Genomic DNA, 14,906 nt, shown 5'->3' on the forward strand with positions numbered 1-14,906 from the left:
TTCTCTCATTCTTTATTCAGTTTCATTCACATGGCAATAATTATCCCCCAAGCCACATTTCTCTAATTTTTATTTAAATGTTGTTTCAATGAAAGGAGACTTGCATTTAAATCATTTATGCATGCTAATCAGATCAAATCATTTTCAACCCAAGTGATTACATTTCTTTATACCACCAGCAACAAGTCACACATGGAAAAGAAATAACACAAAAATATGGCAGGATAGATTCAAACATTTTATAAAATATTGAAAGAGAGATCATACCCTTCATTTAGTTATGTACTCAAAATTCACTAAGAAATCAAACTAGAGTTACTTTAAGAATAAATTCAAAGCCATCTGTTGTTTCATTCACAGTTTCCCACTTTTTATTCATAGAAATCAATGGGCAAGTAAATATATACTCTTTTATATGGGGGAAATATTTTCTGGAAATTGAAAATTATTTTATATGACCACCAATGGAGAAGTATTTTAAATGAAATTTCAATGACCATAAATTATGTGTTTTAAATAAATCTCATAGAGTAACCTGGAAAAACTGAAAAATAAAATTTTGAAAAGTGAATATTTACACAGATATTTAACAAAGTGTATACAAATACTTAAAATAAGGGTGATAGTAAACTAGTTATAGTAATAATTATGAAAATACATATTAAATAATATCCCTATGTTAAGAAAACACCTACCACACAGTCTGATTGTTGCTTACATATTAAATAAATATGCATCTTAGAAAAAGACAATATTAAAATGATTTTTCTCCACCAATAATTTGTTACTGTTTTTCTGTGTTCAGTTCAAATATGATTGGTACTTACAAAATGTTCCAATAATATATTCTGGGAATTTTTTAGCATAATATAACAATATAACACCAGCATGCTCATTATTTTGCTTTGCATGATTTTCAAAATGAAACTTAAAATGCATTGTTTACTAATTTACTGATGGTAGCCATCAATAAAAATTAGCATTATGTCTCTGGGAGGCTGATGTTACTTATTTTGGGAATCAGTGTAAAGGGATTTGGGGAATTTCTAATATGAATTGATAGTGCCTTTTCTATGCATCTCATTAGAGTCATAAAGTGAGTTGAAATTTAAATCAAGGGTAAATAACACATTAAAACAAAATATAGAAAGCTCATTAAAATTTAAAGTTTAAGAACTAGTCAAAGGAATACATTATCTTGTATCTGAAAGATTAGCTTTTTGTCACAATTTTAAATGCCAATAGAGAGTAAAACAGAAGTCTAAATTTAATTTCCTTATGTAATAAAAAACATACTATTCTTCAAGCTTGAATCACATGCTGTATATATGTTTTAATTGTCTCATGTAAACTATTATAAGGCTGCAAATCATATATCTGATAAGGAATTAATATCCAAAATATATAAAGAACTCATACAACTCAATAGCAAAAAGTAAAACAATCTGATTAAAAAATGGACAGAGGAACTGAATAGACATTTTTCCAAAGAATATCTAAAAATGGCCCACAGGCATAGGAAAAGGTGCTCAACATCACTCATTACCAGGGAAATGAAAATCAAAACCATAATGAGATATCACCTCATACCTGTTAGAATGACTATCATCAAAAAGACAAGAGATAAGTGTTGGTGAGGATGTGGAGGAAAGGGAATCCTGTACTGTTGGTGGGAATGTAAATTAGTACAGAGACTATGGAAAACAGCATGGAGGTTCCTCAAAAAATTAAAAATAGAACCACCGTATGATCCAGCAATCCCACTCCTGGGTATATATCCAAAGGAAATGAAAATAAGATATTGAAAGATATCTGCACTCCATGTTCATTGCTACATTATTCACAATACCCAAGATATGGAAACAACCTAAGTGTTGTCAGTGGATGAATGGATAAAGATGTGGTACATAGACACTGTGTGATACAGTTCAGCCAAGAGAAAGGACATCCTGCTGTTTGCAACAACGTGGATGAAGCTTGAAGGTGTTGTGCTGAGTGAAGTAAGTCAGACAGAGAAAGACAAACACTATATGATATCACTTATGCGTGGAATCTAAAAAAGCCAAACTCCTAGAAACAGAAAGGATGATGGTTACCAGGGACTCAGGGGTGAGGGAAAAGGGGCGATGTTGGTCACAGGGTACAAACTTCCACTTATAAGATTAAGTTCTGGGGATCCAATGTACAGCATGGTGATTATAGTTAATAATATTGTATTACATATTTGAAAGTTGCTAAGTAAGTAGATCTTAAACGTTCTTACCACAAGAAAGAAATCGTAACTAGATGAGGTAATGCAGGTGTTAGCTAACACTTTGTTAGTAATCCTTTTGCAATGTATAAGTGTATTAAATCAACACATCGTACACTCTTAACCTTGTACCATGTTATAGGTCATCTGTATCGATAAAGTTGGGAAAAATATTCCACATGTAGTGTGAAATTTTCAAATCTCAGTGTTAGAAAGGTATGTAATACTATGAAAGTATATACATATCTATTTTATATATAAGTATGTAACCTATATTTTGGAAGAGATTGATAGGATATTTCTCTACCAAGGGATTGGGAAATGGCTTCTTACATTTGGAAAACACTATGTGATTTCAGATAGTCTGAAAGCTCAATATATCCCTCCCTCTGGCAACCATATGGCGTTGTATACTATAATATTAAAAGAAAATATTTAATGGGGCCATTCTATTTCTAAACAAATAAAAAGTAATTTTTAATATTCTGCATAGTATGATAGACAAAAATACTTTTCAAATATTGTCAGGGCAAAGGAGGTTTTAAGAAATAACTTTGTCTGGTAGAAAGATCAATAATTTTCCCTTCACAACCGAGGCAAAAACTAGCTGATGTCATACAACTAACAAAGGTGTGGTCGAATAGCCCAGACTCCAGGACTCCAAGATCCTACCATACTTACAATGAAACAAAAACCTCGCTATGGCCTGCAAGACTCTGAATGGTCTAGTTCCTACCTGGCTACTCATCCAGATCGCCTGCTCTGCTTATCCTTGCTCATTGTGTTTCTACCGCACTAGGCTGTTTTCTACATCTTACCCAAATCAAGCTCTTCCTAGTTTAGAGGTCCTTGTGTTTATTGTTCCTTTGCCTGGTATTCTTTTCCCTGCTCTCCTTTCATATCATCAGTTCATACTTCAGCTCTCTGTTGAAAAATGTTTTCTTGGAGATCCCCCATATAAATTATCCCCCATAGAATCTTGAAAATATTACCGAACCTATTACCTTTGGTGCACTAATCTAACTGTAGTTATAGGAGTTTTTATTTGCCCCATGCTTGCTGTCTCCCTACACTAAAATATAAGCTCCATGAGGGCAAAGACTTCACTGACATTTTTCACTTGTATCCCTAGCACCTAGCATATTACGTAGAACTGTATTTGCTTGGCTTGTTTATAATATTCATTGAGTGACTAAATAAACTTGACGCAATGTTTCCTAGTTAGAAAATGGGGAGAAACTACCTATATAGATAATATGTGTGACGGAGATTGGATGACTTCCCACTAATCCATTTCTTTGTTCTGGGCTTATGGGGGAGAATAATTCCCATAATTGCAGTCCTCTTGTGATTCCTCACTTGATCTGTGACTTGGCCAAAGGACTGTGGATAGAGGGATTTACCTCATAGGTTTGGCCATAACACATTCTTTACTTTCTGTCATAGACTGTCATCGCTCATTGCCAACTGTGTACAGAGGATCCAGTGGAACATTCTGATGCAGACATAGGGGAGGATGAAGCCGCAAGATGCAAGTAACCTGAATCTCCTCCTTTTTGGAGAACAGCATTATAGACACACCTTAATTGTGTTGGACTATGGTGTAAGTGAGAAATAGGTTTTATTGCATTAATTCATTAAGATTTTGTGGCTGTTCTTAACAGCAGCTAGAAATTATTATCCTGATTAATAAAATATGCAACCATAAAGAAAGGTTTTCTGGCTAAGGATGTGCAAAATAACAGTGCCAAATTTTTAATAATGCTATTGGGTTTAATCTATCCTATTTTGATGGATCAACTTACAAGAGAAGCAGTACTAATTTATATGAGTTTTGTTTCTTAGATTTGAGGCTTAAGGAAGGTCCGTAAAACATTAGAATTAGAAATTTAGAGTTTTAAAGCTGGTTGCCAATTACAAATAATATAAAATAGAGGCGGAAAATATAACTATTATACTTTTAATATTTTGGCTTAAATGTCATTACATTCTTGGCATGCACTTGCCTGTGTAAAATGAGGCTTAATAACACACGAATGGGACCATCATTAATGCAATTCAGAAACCCATACAGAGTGATTAAAGCAACCCAAACCGCCCTTGATCATATTTCTGACCACTTATCAGAAGTGTCTTTATACTGTCATTAGTTGAGCTTCTCCTTTGTGATTTTCCATGTCCTTGTCAAGTAATTGCTTCAGAACCAGATCAATGAGAATCTATAAAAAGAATTAAGATCAAACTCAGCTCAAATATCCTTTTCAATGTGGAACTGTCCTCTTTGACATTAGCATAGAACAATTAATATACATATATGTTAACCGCGGTCCCCCCATTCCCTCTGCTGGGCAAAAGAATTTCGAAGCTTCAGGATTCTTTACAGGATTCAACATAACCTCCATATGAAGAAAAAAATGCTATTATGGCACCTCAAACTCCACCAGTTCAATGCGTTTCCTCAAAAAGATTATAAGTGTTTTACGGTTGATATGCCTGAAGAAATTGTTCTGCATGATGGGAAAGAAGTAATTAAACCTACCAGCGGTTTCTTTTGCAAGTTGCCAAGGTGAAAGGCTGGAACTTACAGAACAGTGAATAAGTTTTGATCAAATATCTAGTACTGAGATTTATTCAGAATTAGTAGTCAATATATTCAATTATATTTTTCAATATAACAGTTATTGCCTGAGAATACAGAGTGAACAGGTCGACATTGGAGGTTGTGCCGTCACTGTGCTAAATGCCTTTATGGTTTTAGTATATATAGTCCACAAGTAAGTAAAATATAAGGACAATGTGTAAATGTTATAAAAGATGTTAAATATGTGCTATGGCCAATCAAGGAATGTCAATAACTCTTGAAAAATATTTGTTTGAGCTTTTAAAATTACTTGCCCCTAAATTTTTCTAGTTAAAAAAAAAATTGTGGGGCCAGCCCAGTGGCACAGCAGTTAAGTTCGCACATTGCGCTTCTCAGTGGCTCGGGGTTTGCTGGTTGGGATCCTAGGTGCGGACATGGCACCACTTGGTAAAAGCCATGCTGTGGTAGGCGTCCCATGTATAAAGTAGAGGAGGATGGACATGGATGTTAGCTCAGGGCCAGTCTTCTTCAGCAAAAAGAGGAGGATTGGCAGTAGTTAGCTTAGGCCCAAACTTCCTCAAAAAAAAAAAAAGAAAGAAAGAAAAAGAAAAGTGTGTTTGTTTTTGTATAGATTGATTAACTTTTCATTTTTTTATTTCACATTCAGAGTCATTTTATTCTCCCTTATACTTTCTTGTAGGTTCACATATTTCCAACACTTTGTTGCACATTTCATAAGCCAATCAAAACCACAATCAAATTTTCCACACTACACAAAGCTCTGTTAAGACATCTATAGTCCATCCACATTGGCTTAGCCAGAGCATGGAACATTCCAGGACGTTGCCAATTATATTGTGCTTTGAAAAGGTCAAATATTTGATTGATAAACAAATTGTCAAAATTGTTTTGTAAACATGATTTTGCCACTGTGTATATGCAAAGTTTTAAAAGTTTTAAAAGTAGTTCTAAAATACCAAGATTTTACTTGAAACAAAATCTCATTACCGCTCTTTAGTCAAGTTTATGAGAGCTGTTTCTGGTTGAAAAGTGGAGAACCACATAGCAAAACCAGGTGACCCCAAAAAGTGCTACAACTTTATACTGCCATTCAAGGATGATTATCAGAATTTAACTGAATAAGAGATTTCATTATAGTTCACACATGTTTGGGTAAAATTTAAGAAGTTTCTGCCATCAAAATTGACTTACTATTTCTCTCTTTTATACTATGACAAACTTTTCTTTGAGTAACAAATTTATCTCCTTTTCCTATTAATTGTAGAATGTAAAAAATTGTTTCAGTGATGAAACATTCCTGTACCCTATTTTTAAAAATGTTTTAGTTAATTTATTATCTTAGAAACCCGTAATACATTTATTTACATACATTTTCTTTTTGGCCTTATATATGCTGGAGGAAATGTTATAAAGTTCTAATCAGTTTTGCTTACAGGACAAGATCTGTAGTTTGAGGCAAATGGATAGAATGTTAGAGTCATAGGCTCTGGGTTACATTTCCTAGGTTGAAACTGGGCCACTCCTCATGCTGGATCTCTCATAATGGGGAAGCTATTTAACCTTATTATATATCAGCTTTCTCATTTATAAAGTGAAGACTATAGTAATAACAACTTTAAAATTATGCTGAATGGATGAGATAATATAGACAGGACACCTAGCACAATGCTTGGCAAGGAGGAGACTGGTAATTATTAATCAGTACTAGGAGTGGTACTAGGAATAATATGGTCAGTAATTTATGGGTGAGAAACTATTTCTCAGCTACACAAATATAACCTATTTATTTTAAGTAAATGATATTTTATGACAAACCAAATATCATTTATCTAACTTTAATCTATATATTAAAGGATAAAATGAAAATAAGCAGTTAGTAAAAGAGTGAATGACGAGTATAGTAAGTAAATGTAAACTCTTGTAATATGAAATTAGAAATAAGTGCTTCAAATCTGACGCTTAATCTTTTCTCTATTCTTTATAACATTCTCACAGAGTTCCATTTTCTGTCATAATTCTGTTTTCTTTTCCTTTTTGGTGGTGGCGATGGGCCTAAAAAATGTCTTCTATTATTCATCCATTCCAAAATACCGTCCTTTATGCTGCTTGTATATTTTGGTGCATTTAGTTAATCTAAGCAGAACTTTATGCATTCATAATTGATTTAGAGATATTTTCCCATTAATTGTAAACCACAAACATGAGAGTATTCACAAGCTGCATCATTCAACATGATTTATTTTTTGACATCATTGGATTGCCATTCGTATGTTGGCAGAGGATAACAATTTGCAATTTCAAAGCACTAGTAAGTGCACGGAATTTCTCCTTACTCCTGAGTTTTGAACTGACTGAGAGATTTGGGGAGATGAAAAGGAAAATATCAGTTTTATTACTAAGACAGCATTTGAAGAATGAGTTGTAGGAATGTCCAAATAACCTCCTAAATATCTTGACCATATCCTTCCTAAAATCCTGCCTCCTCCTCAGGAGTTAAACGCCTCCTACTAAGTTTATCCACCTGGGGAGCCTGTACCTGGATCCATCCTCACATGGACAGGAAGAGAACAGTGAGAACCCAGGAGTAGCTGGGCCCTCCATGCCCACCTTATGAGAACTGAGAAAGGCTGGAACTCCAGGTGGCACACACTGGGGAAGGACTTCCTTTGGAAAGAGAAGAGACTTGATATTTTCCCTATTGCCTAGATTTTTGCAATCATTTGGGTCATTAACCTGGTTAGCAAGAGTATAGTACTAGAAGCATTATTATCATTCACTTTATAGTGGATTTGTATATGATTTAAACAAATACATAAATGAATAAAAATAATGATAGCTAACAGACACAAAAAAGCAGCAACTATAAGGAAAATGCTATAAATTGAGCTACATTAAAATTAAGAAATCCTTTAATTAATACATATCTTTTATATCATGAAAAAAAAAACTGTGCCTACTCTTTCTCAAAGGTAATCCATATTCCAAACATTAGTCCCAGTGACCTAAAATTAAATTGGATTATTGTACTTATCTTTGTAAATATTTGACTTGTATACTATTTATATTACATGAATGGCTTCCAATTGTATGTGTATCAAAATTCATGCTTCTTAACCCAAGATTGAAGGCTGGCAAGACTGGACTTTTTCTTTCCATCCCCATTCTATTCTTTCTGGTTTTTCACTATATTCTTGCTTAGTTGCAATTCCTCCAACTCACTACGTCCTTCAGCAAGGATTCCCCCTTACACATGTTTTCATTTCTCTGTTTCCTGTTGTTTGCTTGGATATAGTCATCTTGATTTTCAGGTTGCATGTAAAAGTCACTCTCCCTAAGAAGCCAACTGTCACAGCCCAATCAAAAGAAGATCCCTTTTGCTGGAGTTTCTTAACAACTAGTATTTTTAAATGTTTGATTTCCCTAATAAACTATAAGCCCCATAAGGGTCTTTTTGCCTCTGATTGCTCAGTGTCTAGAGCGCATGGAAAATAGCAAATAACTTTTTGAACGAATGCATGAGTGAATCTGCTCAGTCCTATCCCCACTGCTAGCAGCATAGCCAAGCCATCTCTATTCGTTTACTTGGGCTCTTGAAATAACCTTCTAAAAAGTTTCTTCGTCTCTACTTTTACCTCACTTACCCATTTCTCACTTCCACTTCACTACAAAGAACAATCTTATAAAGTGGAAATCTGATCATAATCACATCCTTTCCTTAAAATTCTCCCATTGTTTTCCATTGCACTTAATATAAAGAAAATATATATTTCGTTATAATTAATAATAAAGGTACCCATCAGTTGTACAAAGTCCTCCGTGATAGGTTCCCAGGTCAAGCCATATTTGCCCCCATTTGTTCCCGTGTCACTAGGATAGAGTCACACTAAACTAATTTCATTCTTGATCACACCTAGTTTATTTCTGCTTCAAAAAATTCACACATACTGTTTCCTATGCCTGAACTACAACTTCAACCTTCAACATTAACATGAATAATCATTTTAACACTAATAATCTTTGAAAATAAGGTTTACTTCCTCTGTGAGGTCTTCTCGATACCCCCAGGGGAAATAAAATGTACTATCCTGTTATATGGACATTTACAGTTCAAAATATAACCATTGGTTTAACATAGTTTTTCCCTATAAGACTACAAGCTCCCTGAAGATGGTCATCTCTCACCATGCACAGTATTGCAGCACGGTACTCTGCACACTGATTGATAGGCAATCAAAACATATTTTTGATAAATTAATAAATTATTAAACAAAAATAGTATCCATGGTATTTGGTGAGGCTTTTAAAAGTTAATGAATGATTCATTCATTTATTTAATAAATATTTAAGAATAAATATTTATAATATTAACCATAAAATAATAATTATAAATAATATAATACTAATGATAAGTAGATATTTAGAAATACTGACTATGCATTAAGCACTGTTCTAGTCACAGGGAATTCAACGAGGGAAAAACAGACCAAAAAACTGGCCCTTAGAGAGCTTACATTCGGATACGCATAGTATGTAATAAACAGAATAAACTATAAAATATACAGTATGTTGGAAGATAAGTACTACGGAGAAAAAAAGATAGAGAAGGTGACAGGTGTTGAGTTGCATTCTCCATGGGTTGGAACAAGTGCAAGTATTTCTAATATGGATAAGAACACACATAACTAGGAGGTGTTATAGGCACATGCTCTTGTCCTTGAACTAAACAGTTCTTCCTCCTGTTCACTGAGGACATCGTGGGGGCTTCGCCGAGCATCATTAGAGACTATATGGTGTAATCTCTCCAATATTAATGAGGCTTTATATTTTTCCTTCTACTTTAACCTGAAGGACTTTACCATGAGCAGTGACTTAAGCCTTCGTGCAACAAATGTCCTTGAGTCAGGAGTCATGGCTATTTAGGATAACTGCTAAACTTCCATAGTATTTTTTTCTAGTTTTTGCGGGATGCCTCATATTTGAGAGAGATACGTGAAAACAATAGACCTCTTTCATTTTCCACAGATATTTGATTCACCAATCTGTACCTGGAAGAAGATACAATGTGTGGAGAAAAAAGGATTAGATTAAGAATCAGACTCTAAGCTTTCATTTCAACTGCTTAGCTTTTTTAATGTATCATCCTCTCTGAGCCACAATTTCTCCTGTTGTTTAATTGCACTAACAATTCATAGCTGCCTCACACAGCTATTGTGAGTATCCAAAGAGGTCATGTGTTTTAAATTCAATAGCCAAAAGTAGTAAATAAATGTAAGGTGGTATTTATCATTCTTATTAAATTCTTTAAGGTACATAACTAAACCGTATTTACAGAAAATATGTGTAGGAAGTTTCTAGTTACTAATCCATGGCTATACATCCAAAGCAATTTCTCTGAAGATTTATCTTAGCCTATTTATGTTGTTAGGATTAATAACTTGAATTCTGAGTATGTGTAACTAGCCTTTTGCTTTTGTATTAGCACTTATTTTACATTGTAAATATGTGTCCATCAGTTTCATTAAACTGGGAGATACTTGAAGATACAAACAACCTCATGTTTTTTATTTCTCCACAGAAATTTTCACGTTAATATTCTAAAAAAGGGTAGGATAAATACATTAATATAACATTTTGTATGAAATCAAATGAATTATGAATACTTTGAAATTTCCTCAAGGAAACAATGAAAGACAGCATGAGTTTGCCATCTTTGCGGATGTTTGAGTATTTACCAGATTCAAGCTACTCCCTGAAGCATTCCAAAGATTAGGCAATACACACAGTCAGCCCTTGGTGTCCTCGGGTTCTGAATCTGTGGATTCAACCAACTGCAGATCGTGTGCAGTTATGCTCCTCATAATGATGTTTCAGTCAATGACAGACTGCATATATGATGATGGTCCCGTAAGAGTAGTACCTCACAGCCTGGGTGCATAGTAGGCTACCATCCAGGTTTGTGTAAGTACTGTGGGGAGGAAGGAGTTTTCCTCTACCCCTTTAGGGTCTCTGGGCTGGTCTAAGGATTAAATTGACATGAGACAGATTAACAGGAGAAAAACAAACAAAAGTTTAATAACATGCATACATGGGAGAAATCCAAGAAAACTGAGTAATTTGCAAATTGGCCAAAGCCCTCACTTTAAATATCATCCTCAGCTCAAGAGAAAAGGAGATGTTGAGGGTGGGGAGAGTAAAGGACTTCAGAGGGAATGAAGACGATTCACAGAGAGGTGAAAAAGAGCAAACTTTAGAAACCAAATGTTTGTTTGGCCACACAGAAACAGAAGAACACAGAGGGGGTTCTGAACACAGAACAACAAACAGGGCTTTTTAGTTTCCTCCCTTTCTACCACCTAGTTCATGTTATGCTAAGATGATAGCTCAATTCCTGAGACAGATTTTTTTATCTGAATTCTTTTACATAGCTAAGGGGGAGGTAATAAGAAAAACTTTATAAATCTTTTGTTCCTTAAGAAGAATCAGCCTAAAATAATCCTCGTGTTAAAGAGACACATTTTGGGGTGGCAAATTCAGTTCCCCTTTAGTACACTCTATGATGTTTGCACAGCAGCAAAATTGCCTAATGACGTCGCATTTCTCAGAACGTATCCTGTCGTTAAGTGATGCATGACTGCACTATGTTTACAATCTGAGGTTGGTCTGCAGATGTGGAACCCACGGATATGGAGCCTCAACTAAGAGACTTGAGCATCAGCAGATTTTGTTATCCACAGGGGGTCTTGGAACCAATCACCCACAGGTACTGAGGAATGACCATATTTTATTTTTTAAAACATTATTACGATCCCTAGAAGATGCATTTAGAGAATGGAGATAATCTTTGAAGATTTACTGGAACACCAATATTTTATTATCTTGAATTCTCAAATCAGTTTCCAGCCAGATGGATATGTTTAATCAATATCTCATTGTCATTGTAGTTTTCGAGAATCTGTGAAATTTTCTACCTATTAACTTGATCCTGAAATCATTAGCTTTACTCTGAAACCATGGAAACTACCGAGTTCCTATAATCTTGTCTTCTTGATGTGTTTTTATGAAACTCTAGAGTGTGAAAGTATATTGGTTACTATGGATGTCATTTATATATATATATATATATATATTGTTTTTTACTGAAGAAGATTCGCCCTGAGCTAACATCCATTGCCAATCCTCCTTTTTTTTTTTTTAACTTGAGGAAGATTCACCCTGAGCTAAAATCTGTGCCAATCTTCCTTTATGTTTTTGAATGTGAGACACCTCCACAGTGTGGTTGGTGAGTGGAGTAGGTCCACGCCTGGGATCTGAACCCGTGCACCTGGGCTGCTGAAGCAGAGCACGTGGAACTCTAACCACTTGGCAACAGGGCTGGGCCCTTATAATTTTTGATGTCTTATTACTATGTAAGAACTAAGGTGGCACAATATTAGTTTTAAATAGGGTAATTTCATATAAAATATATGTGTATATGTAATACGTTATTATAATTTTCTTTCACTTATGAAAATTATGCTGTTTTCACTTTGTGCCTAGATATTTTCTTTCCTTCTATTAATAGAAGGCCCACAATGATCATCCTGATTGTATCATGATAGTATCAATTCCAAATCCCTCCATTCTCACAATTGGGGAAAGCAAAGTAAACACTTTTCCAGATACGATTATTTCTATTCATATAGAAATTATGTATCTATTGAAGGCCTGCTCAACATTGATGATGATAAAATATTTCTCAAAAGGAATGAATGAGGTGGAGATGAATATCATCCAATTGACTACAGAAAGATTAAGGGGTCATCTTGGTTTAATTAGCTCATCCTTTCTGCGTACATGGTAGGAGTGTATTTTATGACTGCTCTTCCACCTTCTGCTTAATTCACTAGTCAGTAGAATATATGTCCTTCCCTGTGCTCTAGTTGGCTGATGCCTTTGCTCATGCCATTTCCTCTGGGTGGAATGCTTATTCCCATTTTTCAACTTGTGAAAATTGTTGACGTGCTCAAATGTGGCAGTGTAAGATAGAGATTAAGTACTTGGATGGCAGCGAGAGACTGCTTGAGCTTGAATCCCAGCTCTGCTACTAATTTGGTGTGTGCTGTTGGGGAAGCCACCTACCTCTCCAAGGCTTAGTTTCCTCTTGTCTTAAAAAGGTAAGAATAAGACTAACTTTATAGGTAAGATTAAACCTGACCTCATATGTCATGAGAATGAAACCCTCCACAAATACAAATCACTTAAAATGCTGTCTGGTATAGAGTAAGTGTCGTGCAACTGCTGTTATTTTGAAATGTTGGCTGCTGTCACCTTTCCTCCCCTTGCAGTTCATTTAAATACCAGTTCAAATACACATTTCACACACCACTAACAACGTTTCAATCAACAATGAACCACATGTACAATGGTGGTCCCATAAGATTAGTATCATACAGCCTATGTGTGTAGCAAGCTATACAATCCAGGTTTGTGCAAGTACTCTCTACGATGTTTGCACAATGACGAAAGTGCCAAACAATGCATTTCTCAGAATGCATCCTGTTGTCAAGCAATGCATGACTGTATTATCTTTTCTGTTAATCATTTTACAATATTCTCCAAAAGAATTATTACTTCTGTCATCTGTTTTTCCATAGCATTTATGGTGTGCACATTTGACACTTAATATGATGGGTCTGATTAAGTCATATGTGTTTCTTTATTTCCACTAATCTGTGAGCTCATTGAGGCATTAAGTTGTTCATTTCTATTTTCACCAAATTTAGTGCAGAGCTTGCTTCTGGTAGCACAGTAAACTATTTGTTAAAAAATAAATTAAAGTGCTTGCTTCAGCAGCAGACATGCTAAAATTGGAATGACACAGAGAAGATCAGCATGGCCCCTGCACAAGGATGACAAGCAAATTCATGAAGTGTTCCATAGAAAAAAAAAGTTAAAAGTAAATATATATATAATTGTTTAAAGAATTCATTTCAAATGAAAAACTTAGTTCTTAAGTGTGACACAAACTTTGTTTTATTTGCTCGTTTAGTGAATAATAAACTTTAAAGTACCTAACATTGCATTAAGTGTCTGAAAACTACAAAGAAACGTAATTTTAACTTCAGATCTGTTCTCAAACATATTTCAAATTTGTATCTATTAATTTGATTCTTTCTACCTTTTACTAATTTTACATGCATTTCTTCATTAGAGTCTCAATAAATACTCTGTATTTGGCACAATAGACATTGTTAGTCCTAATTTTTAAAATGAAAATGACAGTTTAGACAGGTTAAGTAATATTTCAAAGTAAAAAATTGGAAAAGATAATTGCTAGTCCAGAGCCCACACATTTTGTTTATTCCTCGAAAGCTTTTGTTACTCTACTCGCTCTTCTATTTGCGCTCCATTATGAAGTGAATTCAAATGAGTCATATGCTTCTTTTTATATTTTCAACCTAAATGATTTTCTGCTCTTCACAATAAACACTGCCTCTGAATAAAGTTTAAAAACAAAGAACTTGGGGACTCAATTCAGAGTTCAAGTTGTGAGTCTGACAGTGGCTCTTTTTATTTGTATTTTTATTTATTTATTTTATTTTTATTTATTTTATTTTTAAGGTGCCCTCAAATATTTTTATGTAAATTCCATTTATTCCCCAGGGAAGTCAGAACAATGTTCAGCTCTATCATTGAGCTGTGCTTTCATCAGATAACTTTGGCTGTACTTGTGGGTCCTATTTTAAGAATTTTATATTGCCTGCAAACATTTCCCTGTAAAGACACATGAATCTTCATGGAGATAAGCAAAAATATCAGATGCATCAGTGATCTGTGCTTTTTTCAGATAACATCTAAGCCAATTTAGAGAAAAAGATTTTTTTCTATTGCACCCAACTTAAAAGTGCATATTTATTACCTTGTATTAAGGAAAATATCAAGTTTGATATTTTCTGAAATTCATCCAAACATTTTGGATTTTTATTATATAATATTTTTCCTTCATCCCTAAGCAGATTTGTAACTGGAAAATGTAACTAATTTTTCTCAACCAAGGAATTGAAAATTTAATTC

At 34.3% G+C, this 14,906-nt stretch overlaps 1 non-coding gene across 1 annotated transcript; it reads left to right on the forward strand.

Moving 5' to 3' along the window:
• The first annotated feature begins 13,673 nt into the window (after positions 1-13,673).
• On the forward strand, positions 13,674-13,776 carry LOC139082115 (U6 spliceosomal RNA). The gene has a single exon (XR_011537845.1). It is a non-coding gene; the product is annotated as a U6 spliceosomal RNA (small nuclear RNA).
• The last annotated feature ends 1,130 nt before the right edge of the window (positions 13,777-14,906 follow it).

The sequence above is a fragment of the Equus przewalskii genome, chromosome 2, assembly GCF_037783145.1.
Source record: "Equus przewalskii isolate Varuska chromosome 2, EquPr2, whole genome shotgun sequence".
Taxonomy (NCBI): Eukaryota; Metazoa; Chordata; class Mammalia; order Perissodactyla; family Equidae; genus Equus; species Equus przewalskii.